This window comes from Ambystoma mexicanum, chromosome 6p (assembly GCF_040938575.1).
Source record: "Ambystoma mexicanum isolate Mex_15411 chromosome 6p, UKY_AmexF1_1, whole genome shotgun sequence".
NCBI lineage: Eukaryota > Metazoa > Chordata > Amphibia > Caudata > Ambystomatidae > Ambystoma > Ambystoma mexicanum.
Window position 1 is genome coordinate 582794486 of NC_090935.1, and position 19237 is coordinate 582813722.

The 19237-nt window shown below is 45.6% G+C and overlaps 1 protein-coding gene across 1 annotated transcript in view; it reads right to left on the bottom strand.

Moving 5' to 3' along the window:
• Positions 1-887: 887 nt before the first annotated feature.
• JMY (junction mediating and regulatory protein, p53 cofactor) overlaps positions 888-19237 on the bottom strand; it is a 1013065-nt gene continuing 994715 nt past the window's right edge. The window contains exon 11 of the mRNA XM_069627416.1: positions 888-4772. The gene's annotated coding sequence lies outside the window, so the exon portion shown is untranslated. The remainder of the gene's footprint in view (positions 4773-19237) is intronic.

Genomic DNA, 19237 nt, shown 5'->3' on the forward strand with positions numbered 1-19237 from the left:
AGCTGGAAGGATATATATCTAAGATGAGGAATACGTCGGAGGACACAATCCCTTCGAAATGTTTTTTAGCAGAAAGCCAGTCATCTTTCCAAAGGCACAAACTGGGAAGTCATGACAGCAATTAACTTCCAATCAATACGCTTGTTGCTGAGCAGCAACATAATCTCAAAGGGGACATGAAATATTTAATTATATATACATGCATTTAAAAAAAGTACTGCAGGTTATCAAACCCTTCCAGGCCAGCCGGAACTTAACATGCAGAAAGATGAGGCTCTTAGTAAAACTGTAAAAACACGTTTGCTCCATACAGTTGCTATATGAAGCTGAGCTAGTAATTATTCAATATCTGAAAAATAAAACCAGTCGTTGCAGGGATCCAAACTAAGATTTGATAAGCTGGACCTAAAAGCAGCTCCTAGCTATTTCGGAATCACCCAGTAGACAGCAGTTACCTCTGGGGAACCAGGAGCTGCTAGAAAGTGCACACAAAGCTAATGTGTGCATGAGATACAAACTCAAATCTGTGTCCACTGCATTTTTCCATTGCACTTTAAATGTCAATTGGATGTTTCCTACATTCCCCTTTATATACATTCCTAAACATAGCGAGTTAATATCACGCAGATATGTTTGTGTGGCGCCAGTTGGCTTTGGGAGTCAAAAGTAGCTTCAGGAAGCTGTTGGGCCAAGCAAACTAGGACCTCCAAGGCTACATGCAGGACCACAATAACTCCCAGTAATTTCGAACCCTGAACTAACTACTTGGACAAGGTCCCAAAACATCTGTAGTAACCGATCTTTAAATTTGTGGTTGTAGTATTGACGTGCCTTGGCCCAGCCTGGCTTGTCTGGTTGAGGGTGGTTACCGGTTTTGCAAAGGGGACTCTGCAGTTTAATATACTTCTTGGCAACATTTGTTATCAGCACCAAGATGATCCACTGGGGTGATTGTGCGCTCTATTAGTAAATCTCTAAGTTTGGCAGTTTTATCAACTTGAGTGTATGCATTTCAGGTTCAAATCTGAGTATGTTAGGAGTGCAAGGCCAAAGCAATAGTAAAAACCACTCCAGAGGAATAGCTCGTACTGTCATGTAATAGAGGCCATAAAATACTCCACCAGATGGTAAGAATTTCTACAACTGACATGGACTATGGGCAAGTGAATGGCATACAGGTCCATATAATCAAACTGTTGAGCCATTTGATTCCTTACTACTGATTCCACCAACGTGCAGCTCACGAGCAGGATGTTCCTGGTAGCACCTTAAAATATGACTCATCAGTTGCAATGGCCCACTGTGTGGAGGCCACAAAGCCTGTGATGTTAGAGCGATGAGACAAGTTTGGCAGTGCAGGTTGAGCCAGGTGATGGCATATAAGCTAGCCAATAAGCTTGCTTTAGTTTATTTATTTCATTTATAAAGCGCACAACAGCCCCGGGCATCGAGGCGCTCTTACAGAACCAGTTAATTGCGAAATAGTCGGAAGAAGGCATCAATAGTAAGCAGTATATAGTGAGCAGAAACATGAAGCACATCTATCTAGGCAAACAGCCAAGTTTTGAGTGATCTTCTAATCTTAGCAGATAGACACAACAGGTCTTGTTTGCTGTGAAGGCATCGGAGCAGTGAGCTGAATGGTGGAGGTATCACAAACAAAAGTACAAAGAGCATGTTACTGCACTTTCATAATCGGTGATCGCGTGGGCCTGCATTGCACAAGGAGCATGGTAGGGGGCTACTGATATGAATCCTAAGAATGAAAATGAGGCTGTCGTCATGAAGGTCAAACTATTGCAATCAGAAGCAATAGACTCCTCCTTCTTGCACTTCCACATTACCAAGGCAGCGTGTGTATGTGATGCATACTGATTTGGTGCAATGGCAATTGAGGAGAATCTGAGGGACAAAACCTAGGCAAGCCCGGCAATGCTACTGCAATCGGCAGTAAAACCGCCCATTCGCTGAACCATGAACCCACATTTACTGGGCCAGCCAGTCAGTATACCTGGCCAGTAACTCTACAATCACTGCACCGCTTGGAGTAACAACATACCTGGAGTAGCAGCACTGGCTGGAGCAGGCATCTGTGCTGTAAGCACCAACGAAACGACTGCTTACTTCTGCACGCCGAAAGGGTGTAATGGAGATTTTAGCAGAAGCTTGGAAAGTGCACATTGGGCTAATAAATAACATGAATGACCCACTATTCACAAATAAATAAGTTCCAATTGGTTGTTTGTACATGTAAGGTTTGTGCTTGTAACTACCATTCTTTTTTTTATAAATGTGCCATACTCACTAATGGGCACAACAAGTGAAACATATGCACGTTTGCGTCCTGAAGAGTAATTATCGCTTACGGTTTCAGTGCACATATGGCAAAACGAGAATTGAAAATAGTTAAGCATGCCCATCTTTCCATCATTAAATACTTTGCGTATGCCTATTTTATACAAGAACTGTTTGATGCCACCATGCATACTATTGTGACAAATGTTCCATACTGCTGTGTCCAAGGGAAAACTATTCTCATCTGATACTTTACCAATCTGGCTTTCGGATAATGGGCAAATAACCAGGATGCTTGCTAAACTAACTTCATGATTTCATCGTTTTCATTAAAATAAATGTACTGACTGTTTATACTTATTAATTAAAATGCTAATACATTCCTCAAAATAGAAACCCAAACCTCAAATCGCTCTCTACAGTGGTCTTTGAATGTTCCAATTTGTGACCAATGCCCCATTTGCCACTATGTTTACCAAATATTCCTTGGGGGATTAACCAAAAGCTCTTTAATTCTATTAAAGAATTCTTTAACTTCTACATGTTTTGGCTAATGTTAATGGTAATGAGTGGGAAAAATGCTCAACTTGCATTGTCTGTATAAAAACCAACTTCATTTCAACCTAAGTTAAAAGCCATTGCAAATGTCCATGGACTACATTTGCATCTGGACTATATTCATGTTAATTACTGCATTTTGGCATGTTCTAGTTGTAAAACTAATTTTATTACAGTTATAATTTGGCCTACAGTCATTTTACCATCACCTGAAAGCAGATTTGTTTCAGCGAGGTCAGAATGTTGCTAATTTCATTCAACTGACAAATGTTGCTCATTGCCCACAAATGGTTTGGGGACCCACGCTTTAAATCATCCAAACAACTCGGAAACAGTATCTCTGGGCTCTAGGCTGATATCCCACACCATGTTGCCAAATAAGGTGCTGTAGAGCCACACTCCTTTCTCTTCACTGGGAAAGGCATTTAATAACATTGGACTTTGCATAATTCAAACGAAGAACCCTGTAAGGGCATTATATATCATGTGTTTCCAAGAAAGGACGTTTCCAATGACAATACGAGGATTTTAAGTATAGCCATTATTATTACTCCAACATGAAGAAGAACCTGGAAAGAATGAGGGATCATGTTATACCAGTTTGAGAATGTATCACATTCCTAAACAAAAGTAGATCTCAAACTTACAGACTTTGTTTTTTACTTGAGGATCAAGTGTGATGCCTACAAACACTCAAGTAATTGTACAGTTGGCACAAGATGTACATCTTGCACACATTTAGAAAATGAACACGGTTTTTGGGCTGGGCTGGGCTGCCTGCAATTAGTTGCAGCATACTTTTAAACTAATGGATGTTTATCCATGTTCTTTTATTTCTAAAGTGCTACATGTCGTCGTTAGCAGCCTCAAGCATGTCCATTAAAAAAAATTCACTCTAGTGTAGCTTGCTATATACTGACATTGTGGGCCGATTCCCACGATGGGTGTAATGTTTTCAACCGTAGCATGGCGTACATACAGAACATCTACTTCAACCCTTTAGAAGTAGACTATACATTCTGCTAATGTAAGGGGTCCAAGCTGCCTGGTGGTACGCATGGCCATATTATTTAACCTAGAAAGCCAAAAGATTTACCTTACAGTAATCAAATCACAAAAAACATGATGAGGGTGTTAAACCACAAAGTGCCATTTCTTATAACATAACATTTTAGACGAAGTTAAACTTAGTGGAACTTCAACAAATTAAACCATTTACATTTAAAAACGAGATAACACTAACTAAACCGTAAGTTATCAGACCTTCTAAAAAAACCCAGAAACGTACAACATTGCTGGTGGCAACTGCCTTAGCAGCAAACACGGTGCACAGTGTTATTCAATGGTTTCCATTAATTTCTCAGCATCGCCGACTTCCACAGATAAGCCCATCTTTACCTTCGAAATATCTTCATTTTCCAGTGGCAAGAAGTGAAAAATAATGGTGCTTTTAATAGATTACATTGTCTGTTCTTTGCCAGAAGAAGCTTCATTTGATTATTTTCAGGCAGTTTATGTTTTCAGTGCACTGATTAGTTGTTTCCTAAAATGTTTATACTGCAACTATTACTGGTTCCGTCAACAAGGAGTTCTTCAAACTGAAACAGTCTGCATTAAAAGATTTGTTTTTTTAAACATGCTTTGTGGGACTGAACACATTAACTCGGGGCCCTGCTTTCCAACTGGACTTTGATGTAAAGCTGACATTTCATCAGAAGCTCGAGAGTTACGCAGACAATCTCTTTTGCTGATTAAAGTTGAAACCTTTAACAGAGCTGCTGTTCTCATCATCCTTATATTAGACTTCTCACACAGTGATGGAAACGATATTTTGTGGCTTTCCATAAAGGATGAACAATTGAATACTGGGATTGCAACATCATCCTCTTGTGCCCGTTGTGGCCCTCAATAAGAAATAGCTGGACAAAAAAAACAGAAACACAGCATTTGTTAATCATACACACAAGTGATGTCTTTTATATCATGTAATACATTATGTACAAGTCAATCCTGTAGTGACTCTTGGGCTATATGTGCGCTGAATAGAAGAGACATATAGTGAGAGGGACAACAGAGACCAATAAAGTGATGCACAAAAAATGTTGAATTAATCGTAACCACTGGAACCACTTTGGGCATCTTCAATGTAATGATTACTTTGACTGTTTAACACATTACAGAAGAGGACCAGCCATATACAAATCATTCTTGGCCCTACCACCAATGGGAGTAGTGCAGCCTGAAGTGCTGTCTCCACTGCATTATAATTCTCAAAGGACAGTAAATGAGGGACCCAGGTCTGTGGGTATTCCTACCATTGAACGAGAGGCAAAACAGACAACAAAAGTGATGAATGAAAAGCTTTAAATTAATTGTAACCACTAGCATTGTTGTGGGCAGCTACCAATTTATATTTTTCTTTGTTCGTCTACAACATTAAAGAAGGTGTTCTCCCATATACAAATCAGGCACAATCAGACAAACAGGTTCTTCAGTGAAACTTTGGCCAAAATGCTCATCTGCTCATGGACTTCTGGCCTGGACATGTAAGCAGTGGCCCATGTTGCTGCCTTGAAGATGACCCCCCCCCCAGAGGCGAGTGCTGTTAGAACGCCACAAATGGTACCTTATCTGTAAAACCCCAGCCTGCAAGCCAAATGGATGGCCATAAAGAAGTAATTCCTTGAGTAGTACTCCAAAATTAAGGGCACCATCCAGTGAGAAAGACTACTTTTTCACGGATGAAACCCCCATGACAATTCTGTCTGCTGCACACAAATCTGGGTAAGTTATCTTGCCTGCTCTCCCCTCTTCGCCTAGTTGAGAATGCCTGCACTTGCAGTTACGACGCAATTAAGTACCTACAGAACCTCCCATTTTGAAAAAGTATATATACACAATGTGCTTATAACATTTTATGCTCGTCAAGAAAACTCCCCAAAACTGAAGAATGGCAACTCATTAATTACAATAATGATTCAATTATTTAATACAAATACATAGTAGGGGAAAAAGATGCAAGTCAGATCTAATGAGCTAATGCATTTCGAAAAGTGTCCGTCATCAGGGCCGAATCATGCTGGTCTATGTACAGCACCTCATGCTTGGGAAACTCCTGTTCAATCACTCGTCCTTTGAAACCTCTCCACTTGGAGCCATGTCCATGCTACACCAAATACCGAAGTTCTGTCAGTCTCCCCTTTCATGAGAGGTGACTCCACCTTCCCGCTCTTGCAGCTGCTCTTTTCCCCTCAGAGCCCCACCACTCCTGGGGAATGGACCTCGGTTTGTATTAGCACAGAGGGTTTCCAGATCATTCTTTTCTTTCTATGTTGGATGTACAATCCCTGCAGATTCCTAATACTCTTTGTTCTCCCTCTGCAGTCAGTGTGGGGAGCACTTGAAGTCATACCAGAAAATGCCTAAAAACACTTTCATTTCAAAATGTAGAAAGTGAATGGTAGGGAGGGTGTTGTTGTAGGGGCGGACACCTTAATCACCTCAATACAAATGGGCCTGCCACTTAAAGAACAAGTGCACTTTTTATACATGAAGCAAGTTTATTGTACAATTATCCATGGGAGCAGTTAGATGGTGCTGTAGGGTCTCAACAAACCACATCCGTTGACATCTTATATTCATTTTTGCAACAGTTAAAACACTCCTAGATAGTTTGCTATAATCCACCCCAACCCCTCGCCGTGATTGGACAAAGCCCTCTTCAAAGAAATCCCTTCTTTCTCCAATTCCTACATTTTCATTGGTAGCCCTTATCTTAACAACCACCTTCAGCTCATGTGTATACCACACCTCTTAGGATTCGTTTGTGGTGGGTCCTGACATCACCATTCAGTTAAACATTTGTATGAAAATATAATGAATTACTAGCAATAACTGGTAAAGCCTTTTTAATCTTAATTTGTAATTGCACATGATATGATATGGCATTTATAACGCGCCTATACACAAGTGTTTCAAGGCGCGACAAGGCAAGGGGGGAACAAAGGGAGGACAGACAACGATCCTACTAGGCCAGTAGTCATTCAGATCGCACAAGTGCATGGGAAGGGGGGAAAGGAAAAGTGCATGGGAAGGGGGGGGAAAGGAAAAGTGCGCAGGGGAGAGGGGAAAGTGCAGTACATGGGAAGTGGAATAATAAGACACATAAAACAGCCAGCTAGCGGCCAAGACGAGGAAGTGCAGACGTAAGTGCTGGTAGGGGGACTGAAGGGATACAGAAAAACAGTCCCCAAGTACAGGGGTTGCCAGGGAGACAGTGCAGGTGGGTAATTGACAGGGCCTGGGCCAGAGATCAGAAGGGTGGCCAGGTAACCAGCGCAATTTCAGTCAGGAATTCAGCAAGGGAGAGGAGGGAGAGAGGTTAGACCCCTGGGGGACACCACAGGTAGAGAAAAAGATGTCGGAGAGGAAGGACCCAAGTTGGACCTGGGAGGGTCGGTCGGAGAGGAAAGAAGTCAGCCATGCCAGAGCCTGACCAGTGATACCCAGGTTATCACGGAGACGATTGAGGAGGATGGCATGATTGACAGTGTCAAAGGCAGAAGAGAGATCAATCAAGATAAGAACGCAAGGGGCGTTAGTGTCGAGGTTGGTGAGAAGGTCTTCACGGATGTTCAGGAGAGCAGTTTCCGTGCTTCTGGTACACAAATATTTCAAGCGATAGGAGGATGGCTGGGTAAATAATTTCTCTTAGAGTTAGCAATACTATCTCATTCCCCAGATCTCTAGTTTCTGTGGAAAATTCTAATCTAAATAACCGCCACTTTATCGCACATAGTACATCTGAAAATACAAATGAAAATCCTTTTTCCCATTATGTTAGCCCTGTGCATTGACTCACCTCGTGTTTTACTGCTAGCCAAAACAAATAGTGAAACCTCTTCTGTCATGTTCCCATGCATCAGGAGATTATTTATCAGACCATAAAACTCATGGCCAGTTTCTGCAGCTGAGCTGACCGCGAAGGTTGTGACGTTCACTTTGCAAACAGCCCTAACTACCATGTTTTGAAAAAGCCCACTATGTTGAGATTCATTAGTGCCCCATGTGTGAATCGAGCTCATGTTGCATTTGGCGGTTTTATCATTTTATCTTTTTGCGCACGTGCAAGCTAATATGTATCAATTCTAGACAAACAGCAATTCTAAAAGTAACATATCTCATCCATAATTACCCAGACTCAAAATATATATAAAATTACAATATTGCGCTCAGTTCCCCACCACCTCTAGTCATCAATACGGTGCGTGCAACATAAACCCCTTGTAATCATTGGGACCCTTCCTGACCACCCCAACATAGTGGAGGCGGAAGAGCAAGGGATATAAATAACACGGCTATCATGACTGTATTGTTTCTCCTTAATCTGAAGAGTCTGTCGTCTTTCTTCACTGGTTGAAATCCGACTGAATTTATCCAAAAAGCTTGTTGGAGGAGATTTGCATTTGCTCTGAAAATGTTGAATTAAAACCTTTGCTCAAATTCCTTGTCAAATGCTAGATCTTTCAAGACAATACATTAAGAGAATGATTTTTATAGAAAGTACAAGAAGGGATGATGTTGAATTTCTGGGGAACCTTAAGGGCTACGTTTTAGTAGTTTTGAAATACAGGAGTCTTTCCTTCCGGCAATAGGGGACCTTGCTGCTTTGCTCCCAAGAGTAAGCCTACCATGAGCCAAAAATAAAAGATTAGACTTTCCTCGATAGATTTGGGCTCTCTAAACACAATTTTAGAACTCTAGACACTGGAAGATCTTGACAAAAGACACACATGGTCTAGGCTGAAAAAGAAGAATCTATTTCTTGCTTAAGGTGACATAATTAAACTATTTAAAACTTTAGCCAAGGATGGACATCATTTGAGAGTCGCAAGGAGGTTGCAGCGGCCGCCCATGGTGACTTAGTTGGTAACATTGGTGCTGTCTTGTGATCCCTGATATAGAGGGCACGGGGGCGTTACCATTAACTGAAAGTAAAGAGCTCTTCAGAGCCCCATTTACTTTAGGCATTTCCCAGCCACATTGCCCCTTTACTAACCCCTCAGCAGCAACCTAATATCACCCGTCCCCACACTTATCATGTCAGCAGGGGATTGCCGGTACGGTGCGTGCAGCAAGATGAATACGTGTAGGTAGGTAAGGTGCATTTTTATGGCATTTCTGAGGCATTTGATCGGGTGCATGGGAAATGAGGGCAGCAACTGGACAGGTAAATCTTCACCTTGAGTAGGTGACTATACCATGCATATGTGACTTCAACTGGCACTGCATGACAATAATGAGGCATTTCAGCCTGCACTTGCCATATGATGGCAGCAAGTGGAATAATAGGCTGCACACTAGATATACTGGCTATACCATGCACATGATGAAGTAAATGGAATTTGATTTCATTAGCAGGTCATTAGAAACAGTTATTGGAATATGCTGGTAGTACTTGGACTTGTACCTTACGTATTGCATCTATCTTGCAAATGAGGAATTAACTGATATTAGAGGACATTTGTGAGGTATTGTGTTTGGACTTTAAACATAATACCAACACCTGCACACGTTAAGCCTTACCTTACTTAAAGTGACTCTGCCAGTCAAATAAACCAATTACTGGCATTACATAGCATTACTGGAGAATTTGAGGATGCACCTGGCATACGATAGCTGCACTTTTGAGGATGCACCTTACATATGCATTCTAAAACTAGGGAAATGAGATACTAACTTGTATTGGATTGCATTTCCAAAGAATTTTTATTTTTATATGTGTTGGGGGTGGGAGGGTTTCACAGAGAATAGACATATCCCCAAAGGCATCTTGGCGCTATAAAATTAAGATTTAGCATCTGCAATCCAAGACAGCAGAAAGAGTCACTGCCAAATTAAGTTCTAAAGATAAAGGTCTTAAGGTTCCTTTGAATCTCTGCATGGGTGGAAGTCTATTCAATATTTTCAGAGCCATTAGTGAAAAAGATTTTCTACCATCATAGTTTTCCCTAAGGAATGGTCAGAAAGCAAGAGGTCTTTGCTCTTGCTCTTTAAGAGAGCGATAGTAGGGGGCCGTGGCTTGGAGCGCCATCGATGTGGTCACTCCTCTGAAGCTGCCCTTGGGATGCCCGCCGCCTCCGTCAAATTCTGGCGGTTCCGCTGAGGCTACCGGGTCGCCAACACCATCTAAGGCGACCGGAACCTACACAGCACAACCTGGCCCAACATGATCTTCGAACGCAGGACCGTTCTACCCGAATCCAGCTGCCGAACCCTGCCCCCATCACCAGCCGAAGGAAACAAGATGGCGGCCACACCGGAGCCTAGCAGCATACTACGTGCCTCGCGGTGACGAAGCTGTGGAGTGGCAAAGAGGAAGAGCGGACAGACGCCTGACTTTCCTCAGGGGCTCACAAACCCGCCAACACAGAACCGCCCAGATCGTACCAGTGGCGACTGGTGTCCACGGCAGGGTCTTTTTTTTCGGCGGCTCGTATGCTCGGCTCCGAGCGGGGTGCTGGAACCCTCTCCCCCCCTTTTCCTGAGCGGACTCGGGGCCCTGACGCACACATCGAGGCGTCCTGGACCGGACCTAGCCTGCTGAAGAGGCAGAGGCCCCCAGCAATCACCCAAGGTCCCCCCCGGCCTATCACTTCCTGGGGCGCCCCGGCCCATCCACCCACCCAGTGACCTGGAACACTGCGGGGCAACGGCTGCTCCCCGCCAGCTTCTCTGCTACGTTCGAATACTCCTTGACAGCTAGCGGCGGAAGCACACAACCCACTGCCCCAACAACTCTCTGGACTCTTTGGGACCAGATCAAGCCGGGAGCTTGGAGCGATATTCACCCCTGGGGTCGTCGCCTACAATCCTAGTCCCCTCCGCGACTCTTCCGGCCGAGACCGCCCAGCACAACCAGCATGTCCAGGCAATCAAAAGTTAGCAAGGGCACGGATATATCCACCATGTTCGCCGCACCGGATAAAAATAAGAAGCAAGATCCTCCTAAACTGACCCCACAGAAACCACAAGAGGACAGGGGAGCCCTCGCTACTAAAGGGGACCTAATAGCCTTCATGGCGGACATTAAGTCAGTTTCGCTCGTGCCTTTCAGAACTTACCACCAAAGTGGAGCAGACAGACCAGAGGGTTACGGAATGCGAGATCCTGGAGTTTAAACACAAGGACCTTGAAAACAGGGCACGTCGCAACAACCTCCGCATTCGGGGGGTCCCAACCTCCGTCTCCGACAACAAGGTGAGGGACTACGTGGGGAGCTTCTTCGAGGCCTTACTCCCGGACCTGGATAAATCTCAGCTCTTGCTAGACCGGACCCACAGGCTACGCCCGCGCCGGGGGGGGTGGACTCAGAACCCCCCCAGATGTTATTACCAGGGTCTACTTCTTCATGACCAAAGAGGCAATTTCAGCGATCAGCCGCCAAGGGGAGGATATCACCTTCCAGGGCATTCCACTTCAGATTTACCAGGACCTCTCACTACTCACCCTACAGAAAAGGAGAGCACTCCGACCCCTGGCACTTTTCCTCCAGGACCAGCAGGTCCGCTACAGATGGTTGTTCCCGACGGCTCTGCAGTTCACATATAAAGGCACCCTACGCCGGATTAGACACCTGGAGGACGCAGAGAAAATTATGCACCCGACCTCGCCCTGAGAGCCCTCCACGCCGAACCTGGAGGGGCCGGGGACCCTGAACCACTCCACTCCCCAAAGCCTAGACGATCGTCATGGTCGACAACACAGCGGAACAATAGAAGGAGATGATCAGAGGCGCTCCTGCGTCCCCAGATACTAACATCATCCCAGCCCAAACTCACTTGGCCTCACCTAAATTTGGAACCACCACCTCACTCCTAAACTGATAAGCCTCGAAGACGGAGGCGGCGGGCCATACCCATGGCTCATACCCATTCCAAGGATACTTTGCACCTCTGGTTCCTTGGAAACCCACAGTACACAATACTCGATGGGACAGTTGGCTCTGTTGGCCAAGGGTGCGTCCGTACTCACAATGTCAGCCCACCCGTCAGTTAAAGTTGCGGCCCCCTGATGGGGTCCCGCGTTAAAACCTCAAGCGCAGGATGATATTCTAAAGACTCACAGTGGAAATGGCAGTTGAATCACCAGCTCCCAGCTCCCCCCCAATAGAGAAAGAAAGGACATCAGATCACCAAATCCTGAGGCTTCTCTCTCTAAATGTTAATGGACTGAACTCTCCTAACAAGCGAAAATCAATTCTACTAAAACTCCTGGACGAAGATGCTGCGGTAGCCATGCTCCAAGAAACTCATCTGCTGCCGGCGGATGTTACTCGGCTTCGCTCTCGGCTATTTTCGCTTCAATTTTTCGCCTCTGGAGCAAGCAAAATGGGAGGCACTGCGATCCTTTTTAGAAAAGACTTGAACCCGCAGGTTCTGGAAACGAAAACATGCCCGGAAGGCCGATATATAGCTGTCAAATGCCTCCTACTAGGAAACCTATATACCTTTATCTCAGTGTACGCCCCTAACTCTGGTCAATCGCACTTTTATGACACCCTGGGCTCGTCTCTCGCCCGTTTCGTAGAGGGCCAAACAATAATCGGAGGGGATTTCAATGGGGTTCCTGACCCCACCAAGGACAGATCGCACCCCCCGACTCAGAGCGATTTTGCCCAAGCACTAAGCCTCCTCCAGCTGTTCAGGTCCTTAGAGGTAGTAGACACATGGCGGGTGCTTCACCCCACCGAAATAGACTACTCCTTTTACTCATTCGTACACCGAACCTTTGAGGATCGACCTTTTCTTGACCTCCCCGCAAACCTTGGCCTCCATCAAGGAGGTATCCATCGGCACGAGAGTCATATCTGATCACGCCCCAGTGATCCTGGAACTCCGGGCCCAGAACCCCAAACTCGATAATCTACGTAAATGGTCCTTATACGACCCAATCCTGAATGATATGGCTACAGGAGACAAGATCACACAGGGGATAAGAAATTTCTTTGACGAGAATCCAGCCTCAGACACCTCGCTGGCAAATAACTGGGACGCCATGGAGGCAGTGATTAGAGGCACCCTGATCGCCCAGGGAGCGGCCTATCACTGGGATAGGTGACAAGACTTGGATAGCTCTGGAAGATGAGCTGAAGGAAGCTGAGGCAGTCCTCCGGGAAAAGGGTTGGTCCCCTAAGACGCAGCGAATCATACGCATGGCGAGGAAGAAACTAGAAGCCCACTATGCAGAACAAACTGCACTGCTGATGGCGAAAGCCAAACAGTCGTACTACGCAAAGAACAACAAGGCGAACAGATTCCTAGTGGCCAAATTGGCCAAGCAGAGACGCATTAATACGATCACTGGCCTGCGAGATCCCAATGGGGTCATACAATATTCAGAACCCGAAAAGCAACGATTGGCAACAGACCATCTGACCCAAATCATGACGGCAACCCCACGGAACCTACCGCAACAGATGGAATACCTGCAGAAGGCAGCATTGCCCCGTCTCCCTGACACGAAGAGCGAATTGGAGAAGCCCATTACAGAGGAGGAGGTTGAGGAGGCCATTAAATCACTTAAAACATGGGCCCCAGGCCCAGACGGCTTTTCAACCAGATTCTATAAACTATTCAGATCCCAGCTGATTCCCCCCCTAGTAACTTTCTTCAACTCCTTCAGGGAAACGGGATCAGTAACCCCATCGATGCAGGAATCAACCACCATCCTCTTGCCCAAACCAGGAAAAGATCCGAGAAACCTGACCTCCTATAGGCCGATTGCACTTTTGAACATTGACGCAAACATATACTCCAAAATTTTGGCGAATCGCCTGAGTCTCGTCCTACCGGAGATTATCCGCCCCGATCAGGCCGGCTTCATTTTACACCGCACGACAGGAGACAACATTCGGAGAACCTTGAACCTGGTAGACCTTGCCTCCCGGATCTCCCAGAAACTAGTCTTAATGGCACTGGACGCGGCCAAGGCATTTGATAGGGTGGATTGGGCGTTCATGAAACACACCCTGGGGGCCTTCGGCTTCGGGACAGCATTTCAAACGATGATTCTAGCTAATTATAGCAGACCAAGAACCTTCCTGAGAATCAACGGGCACAGCTCGGCTCCGATCCCCCTGTCCTGCGGAACCAGACAGGGCTGCTCACTATCACCTCTGCTCTTTGCACTCACCATGGAGCCCTTTGCTCAGAGAATCAGGCGAAACAACCAGATCAAAGGCCCATAGAGTGGCCCCACGCAACACAAAATCGCCCTATATGCGGACAGCGTACTGCTCACGATCTTGGAGGCCCAGTCATCCCTGAAACATGCGCTACAAGAAATAGCCAGCTATGGTGAGGTCTCAGGCTTTACAGTAAACTTCGATAAATCATCGGCCCTAAGCATCGGCCTCACCCCGGCAGAGAGTGAACCACTGGCCAAGATGTGCCCGATAACATGGGAAAAAAGAGCCATCCCCTACTTAGGGGTCTACATCCCAGCTGACCCAAAAGACACATAAAACTAACTTCCCCCGGTTGTTCAAAGAACTGGATGGAGACCTGAAACGTTGGGCGACCCAGGAGATTTCACTGCTGGGGCGCATGACAGCCTGCAAGATGAACCTCCTTCCAAGGTTCCTGTACGCCTGCGCCTCCCTCCCAGTAGCAATTCCCGCACCAACTCTTCGCGATATCCAGAGAAAGATGTTGAAATTTATCTGGAAAGGTAAGAGAGCGAGAATCCCCCTCAGAACCTTACTAGGGGGCTCCAGACTGGGAGGGTCGGGGGTCCCCGTCTTACGGGCATACAGAGTGGCGGCTCAACTAGCACAGGTACAGGAGTGGCAAATTACTACAAATCGCCCTAGATGGGTAGAACTGGAACAGTCGCAAGTGCCCCTACCCCTGCGATTTTTGCCACACATCCCACCCCCCCTCAGAGCAGACTGGGGAGACCTCCTCCTATCAACCAAACATACCTTAAGCTCCTGGGACTGGGCGCTGAAGAGTAAGGGAGTGCCAAGAGGCCTGAGCCCACGATCCCCGGTCTTCCATAATCCGGCATTCTCACCTGGAGCACACCCCCGCAACTTTCAGAACTGGATAAATGGCGGGTTAGAGACTATAGGCCAGCTATATACGGGAGAGAGGCCCCTCACATTTGAGCAATGTAAGGAAAAGTTCCAACTCCAGGAAAGGGACAGATTCACCTATATCCAACTGCGCCACTGGTGCTCGCACCCTCAAACTCTGCAAGCAGCGACACGCCCTCCCACCGCCCTGGAACTCACACTTGGAGATCTTCCAGCTCGTGGGAAAGTATCGACTCTGTATAGGCGCTTCTTAGGTGACTTCCTGATATCAAGAACTCGCTGCATGGCCCAGTGGGAGGCAGATCTGGGCCACCCAATAGACGACCAAACCTGGGTAGACATTTGGACCAGAACCCACCCCTCATCCACCTGCATCACCAATAGGGAATGCGCATATAAGATCATGTTACGGTGGTATTACCCGCCCCTTAGACTCCACCACATAAATCCACAATTAGACCATTCCTGCTGGAGAGGATGTGGCCGCCCAGGCTCCTTCTTTCATATGTGGTGGGCTTGCCCAAAGATTCAGCAATTCTGGAAGACGTGTTTGGGAACCATCGCGCAAATCACCGGAACGGCGATCCCGCTGGAACCAGAGCCAGTCTTGCTAGGAGCCCCGATTCCCGCGATCTACCCACGCTCCGGGACCAGATCGAAACTACTCACACACTGTCTGCTAGCAGGGAAAACGGTGCTGGCCCGCTCCTGGAGGTCCCCGGAAGGCCCTCACATGCCCCAATGGTGGACTAAGCTTTGGGATATTCTGATTGCGGAGAAGTTGACGGCAGCGCAGGCGGGAACTCTCCACCGATTCCAGATTATTTGGGCCCCAGTACTTGAATACGACCAGCGCATCCCCGCTCTGACCTACAAGCCCACCAGGGCTCGATGGATCCTGAAAGACCAAGTGATCCCTGAGGGAGACACATAGACTTTGAGGCGCAAAATAGGCGATCTAGGAGGCAGGAATCCACCTACAAGGACCGAGGGGAAGGTGGGATGGGGGGAGGGAGGTTGCAGATCGGGGGAAAAAAGGACTGGGGATCAACATGCCTGAATGATTGTTGCTGACAATGTTGTGTAATTGTCAACCTGCCTGGATTTAAAATAAACAAGTTAAAAAAAAGAGAGCGATAGTGATGAATTCTCTGAGTTGGAGGGAGGCACCATGACCCATATAAGAATTTATGGCCAAGGCACACATTTTAAAATAACCTGCTGCCAGATCGACAGTCCGTGTAATGAGATGGGACCAGGAAAGAAGTAGTTTAACTTGCTCAACTGAAGCAGAAGCCTAGCAGCAACATTCTGCACTCTCTGCAGCTTTATCATTAAAATGGCTGAATTCTCAGATAAATACCGGTCCAGATGTTTAATCGAGAAGTCACAAATGTGTTTATGATCATGACCATATGTCGGAAAACCGACAAGGAAGTAAAGCCTTTGGTCTTGAAAGGTAGCCCAACTTACAGGGGTACCCCTTAATTATACGGTTACCCCTAATCACGGCCACACCAGATTTAAGTTCACCCCTCTAGGGAATTAAGGCCAAGAGTCTTATTTTGCAAGGATAACAAGTTTAATCTGTACAGAAATGAGGATGGTGCAAAGAACTGTCCCTAACCGTTCCCAGCTCCTGCAGACTGGAGCCAGGCAGGAGCCTTATATACTGTTAACTTGGTCACTGGATACTGGCAATGCTCATCCAAAACTGTCCTCCTTCCCTTACAAGGGGTGTTGCAGTCTTCCATCCTGCATTGCCGGGTTTCCGTTTAGGGCATACTACTTAACATACTGATAGCCTATACAAGAATACATTGCATCTCCTGTCATTTTGCAACTTATGAACATGTATATATAAACACATTTTCCCGACATGTTCTCCATACTTCACTCAACATAATTTTATCTGGTTCAGTAATTCCCCTTAATACCTTATTTTCACATAATTTTGCATGTCATGCATTGAGCATGTACACTCCCCTATTCTTAGTATACATGGGCTTTTGATGGACAGGAAACAGCTGCTCAGCCACTTCGTGTGCTCTGCCAGAGCTAGCCTCATGATGCAACACTTCATGCTCTGCGATCCATTTTTAGCGCAGGCCACATTCCTTCCGGGAAGGGAGGGGGAGTATTTTTTACTCCTAGCATGCTTTGAGATTTGAAAACTAAATAGAATAACATTTACAAATCTATTCAGCTAATAGTTATTTACACCTTATATTGAAATACTAGCTACCTTCATTTAGTGGCCACCCTCCCCCCTGGTCTCTTTGTAGTGCCTATAAACAGTCAAAATAAGTCTTGCCTAATTCTAAAGTGCTTGGGAATGAAGGAAGGCGCTAGCTCCTCGCCAATATTCCCCCCTTTTGTTACTTCTACAATAATTAACTCATTTCCACCTGACATATCTACAACCCCAGAAATATTAGTTTGAGTTTTGCTGTTTATTGGATGGCAAGGCTTTTTAGGTCCCCCAATTGATACCATCATCTTTGCACGATTAGGGACTATATTGACCCAACATCGGAGACCCAATTGGCACCTGCAGAAAAGGACCAAGAACAATATGATAAAAGGAACCAGTATTTTTACTGCTGCCCCCAGAAATGATAAGGCCCAATCAAAGGCAAGCGATTGCCAATCCGTGTTCTGAACTCTACCTTCTTTCTTCATTTGAACACCTACATTGTGCACCGCGTTGATGACGTGGGATAGTGACCCATTGTCAGCATCCTCCGGGGGTATAAAAGTGCAGCAGCAGCTTGTACCGCAGGATCCAAAAAAGATGAAATGAAAGTCTCTGCTGAGCTAAAAAGCGGATACTCATCAGGTATTCCTCTGATCAGTGCAGAAGAGTCTTTTGAGACAGTTTGAGCTCTTCTTTCTTCCCTGCCATTGAAATCGTCCTTTTTCTGGCAGCATACCAAATTCTTGTGTGATTTGCAAGCTTCTTTATGCTTCTTTAGGTGCTGGAGTGGAGAATTACTAGTTGCACTGAGTGCAGGGTGACCAGTGAATGCTTGTCCCTCCATGAGGGTGGGAGGTGCAAGTAGGCTTGTTGGCCACAAACCCAGTAGTAATCCATGACTGCTACCGTACCTTTCGTTATATCAGGGACCACAAGAGTGTGGTTGCACTGTGTGTTTGCGCCAACAGGAACTGTTCCTTCATTGAGTCTATAGCTCTATGTATTCACACTGGCTTCTCCATTGTTACAATCCATGTCAGCCTTGTGATGTATTGGAATCATATTTACGCACACATAGTCTCAATTTGGAATATTGATTCTCCGCTGTACTCGATCAGTCCATCTGCCGGGCATATCACTGTGGGGCCCAGCCATTTGTCATTGACATGTGAATAACCTCCCAAGGAAAAATATAGTACTTGTAGACACTGGCGGTATTTCGTGTAGCCATTGCATAATGCTGGGTATAGATCAATGCTCTTCAAGTGCACGCTGTGTGCCTGGAATGTGCTCTTTATCCTTCATAGTGAAGATGTACCAAGCATTGTGCCTCTGTATTTGGGACTGGATGTGGAACTAAAACCTTAGGAGCCCCTGATGCGTGTGTGCACTTATCACGCACGCAACAGCTTTCATTGATTATATTCCTTCCTATAGTGCGCATATCAGAGTACCAGCTATTGGAGAATTCTGGGTACTCGATATCAGAAATAACGTCAAAGCCCATCCCCTTATATAAATCATACGTCATTCTTACTTCCTGTTTCATTCGTCTAAGAAAACTTTTAAGGGTGGCCGGCAAAAAGTGAGCCATTTTGTATTTCCTTTTTATAGACATATCCGCATTATTTTCTAACTTTCCACCCTCTCCCCCCTTTATGTGGCCAAACCATATAACAGACTTACCTTCATCCATCCATCCATCCACTCCAGCAACCACGACCAGTGTCCCACAAAACAATGCTAGAATAAATAACATCCTTATTATCATTATCCCTACATAACACAGAGGTTTGTACATGTCGGTGTCAGCCATTCTTACTTAGTCCTGGAGAGGAGAAAAAAGGAGAGAGAGAGAGCACGAGAGGGTGAGGAGTGAAAGAAGGGAGAGGGGGAGGAATGGAGAGAGAGCGCGAGAGACCCTTTTTCCACCAGGGCCAACCAGGTTCTGGAACTTCAAAAAACTTCCCCACATTTATTAAAAAATTATACAATAAAAAATGAAAAAAAGAAAAGAAATTAAGAATCAGGCATGTGACAAGGCACACCACGCTGGCAAGGATCCTTTAAAAAAAATAAAAAAAAAAAAA